At 35.5% G+C, this 3101-nt stretch overlaps 1 long non-coding RNA gene across 1 annotated transcript; it reads right to left on the reverse strand.

Moving 5' to 3' along the window:
• Positions 1 to 649: 649 nt before the first annotated feature.
• Positions 650 to 2141, reverse strand: LOC139893803 (uncharacterized). The gene is made up of 3 exons (XR_011774710.1): positions 1995 to 2141; positions 921 to 1022; positions 650 to 834 (listed from the first exon to the last, which is right to left on the reverse strand). It is a non-coding gene; the product is annotated as an uncharacterized lncRNA (long non-coding RNA).
• Between the last annotated feature and the right edge of the window lie 960 nt (positions 2142 to 3101).

The following is a 3101-nucleotide window of genomic DNA, read 5'->3' on the forward strand; positions in this document are numbered from 1 at the left end:
CGTCACAGGCAGATTGCACTTTTTGGCCAAAAAGTGGACAATCTGCCTGTGACGTCACAGGCAGGGTTATTCATGGTCTTATAGTTCACCGAGCTTTATAACTGGCTTCTGCGTAACTGTCAAACAATCCAATCAAGTCAATTGCTTCCCTAGTCCCTAGAAATGTTATTAGTAGTGTCAGCATTAACTTTTTTCCATCTGACATCTACGGCCATGTTCTTTTCTTGACAACTTGTTTCGGCTCCACTAAGCTTATCACCTGGCTCATTGGGTTGGGTTCCCAATTGGTCAGCACATTGAGAGTCTGTGAGGTCCTTTGGATGTTCTATGGGTTCACCCTCAGGTTCCATATCAAGTCTTGCACACAACAAATATAGGACAAATGAGTTTTCATGTTAAACCAACTCCCTAACCTTGTGACTCTTATCTCAGTTGTTATATTTTTTGATTTTGATTCCATCTTTCTTGAGATAAGGGTCATGTTTTCTATTTCTGTTGTTAGGACAAATGAGTTTTCATGTTAAACCAACTGCCTTAAGTCATATGTGTTGTTTGCAACCCACTTGCCAATCGAACCACTAACGTTACTTGTGATGAAATGCAATACGAGGGTCAAAGGCTTGTCCAAAGTGCAACATAAATGCAAAAATACTAAATGATTGATATGTATTCATAATTCAGATTACTGTCAAAGCAATAATAATTACATAAAGTGGGACATTGTATACTACCCTTTGACTTGAAGATCATTGTCTACTTACGAGCTGCAGCTGCAAAAAGTGAGACATTTTGAGCCTACTGAATAACTCAAGAAAGATGGAAGCTTGCCAGCCCCTAAAATCATACACAAATGGTGGATTAAAACACTACCCTTTGACTCCATTGAGGCTTATAAGGGTCTGACATGCTTAGTTGATTACCTTTCAACTGTCTTCATGTTTATGGTCTATTTTATTCCCATGATAGCAGTTGAAAAAAAACCTCTATAGACCTTTTTTTATGGTATAGTTCATTTCATGATCCTAAAAAAAAAAAAAAACAAACTTAAGAGGTGCCATTTTTCTTCATGAACACGAAACAGGTAACTACAAAATATAATCTTTGTTGAGTACTTGGGTTATTAGTAAAATTATTATTCTAACAAGCTAAAGTAATAACTGAAGGATTCAACATCGAGAAAAACAGTAACTAGTAACTTGACAAACATAATATAACAATCGATATAATTCAATTCATTGTGTTCTTAGTTGTTTCTAAGAGCACATAGCTTATAGTATAGTGTTCATTATTGGCTGAGGCAAGACGCAATCGCAATTAGAAGGAGGTAGTCGATTTTTTGGCATCAGTAGATCATTTATTTCAACGATCCTCATCATTTGCACGTAACACACACGTTCGGGCGGAAACCCGAACCCGATCGACGGTACCCGGGAACACATCCATTCGGGCAGTGGTTCCGGGTAGAGGTCCGTGAACGAATCCGGTAAAACCTCCCTATAGGGTCAATATATACCACCATTATTGGTGTTCAATTGGTTTAAAGAAAATCATGTCATCCCTAAGGATCGAACACATGACCTCTCCCTATCCCATGACACAAAATACATGGGGAACCGTTGGGCTATGCCCGCAAGTTGTAAGAAAGCTAATTTACAACATAAACAACACTAAAAACATCATCAGCTCAACATAACACATCGATGGTAATCACAGCTTTCACTGGTCCCGTTTTGTTAGCAGCAATCAGAACAGGCAATTATTGAAAATCAGAATCATTAAAATTATGTAAGAAATTGACAAACAATTAGCAAATTTGTTGTTCTTAATTTAACTTTGGAGAGGCAATGTAGTTACAGAAAATGAAATTCAAGTTTCTCGATGTTCGTTCTCTCATTAATTATATTAGGGCACGTAATTAGAAGGTGAAATTAGGGGATGAATTGATGGAAAGAATGTAAGAGATTGAAAACAGTAATTGAATTTGATGAACTGACCTTCACGCCTAACAATTAGGTAATGAATCGGAATGTAGCAGAAGAGGTGTTAATTACCAAACTACCCATGTCAGGACGGAAACACCATAATACGGTACACCTGCAATTTTCATGAAGGATGGACGATGGACTATAAGATAGTTACTTATCCCCTTATCCCTGATATACATACCTACTTAGCGCTACGATCCAGTAATAACTTTTTTAGCGTGAAAACTTTGTCTAACTCTAAAAACATTTCAAATACACTGAAATTTGAGCAAAAAAATGTGCACGGGCGAGAAAAAAAAGAAATTCGAGCAAAAATAAAAAAACGGATTCATAGTCGAGCAAAAAAAAAAAAATTTGTTCGAATTTCAAAATGTAGAACACATGTTTGTTCGAATATCAGTATTTTTATTCGACTACCCGTGTGTTCTACATTTTTTTGTTCGACTATCAAAAATGTAGAACACAAATTTGTTCGCCCGCCTTTTTTTTGTTCGAATGTCACGTTTTTTGTTCGCCCTTGTCCAATTTTTTGCTCGAATTGCTCTTTTTTTGTTCGTCCGTGTTTCATTTTTGCTCGAATTTCTCTTTTTTGCTCGAATTTCAGTATATTTTTTAGTTCTCAGGGTTCTCACACAAAAAAAGTTCTCATTTCCCTTTTTTATACACGAAATTGCAATCCGAGTCCCTCAAGTTTTTTTTGGATTTTCGAGTCCTTAAAATTGCAAAATTTTGCAATTCGAGTCCCTCCGTCTAACTTCCGTCTAAATTGGCCGTTAAACTTTGACATGTGCCATGCATGTGAGGGTAAAATCGTCTTTTTATTCTTTTCTTTGACTTTTTTGCTTCGCCGGTCCTTCGTTTATACACAAAATTGCAATCCGAGTCCGTCAACTTTTTAATTCGAATTTTTATCTTTTTTTTAATCTTTAATTCATACTTTTTTATCTTTGATTCGACTTTTTATCATCATCATCTCTCATCTTCTTCTTCGAACTTTTTTCCTAGGTGGTTTATCCGTAAATTTTATTTTTATTCGATTTATCTAATAATTAAACAATTTTGGTATATAACTAAATAAAGAATAAATATTCCAAATAATGTATAAATTATATTTTC

Source organism: Rutidosis leptorrhynchoides, chromosome 2 (assembly GCF_046630445.1).
Source record: "Rutidosis leptorrhynchoides isolate AG116_Rl617_1_P2 chromosome 2, CSIRO_AGI_Rlap_v1, whole genome shotgun sequence".
Classification (NCBI taxonomy): domain Eukaryota; kingdom Viridiplantae; phylum Streptophyta; class Magnoliopsida; order Asterales; family Asteraceae; genus Rutidosis; species Rutidosis leptorrhynchoides.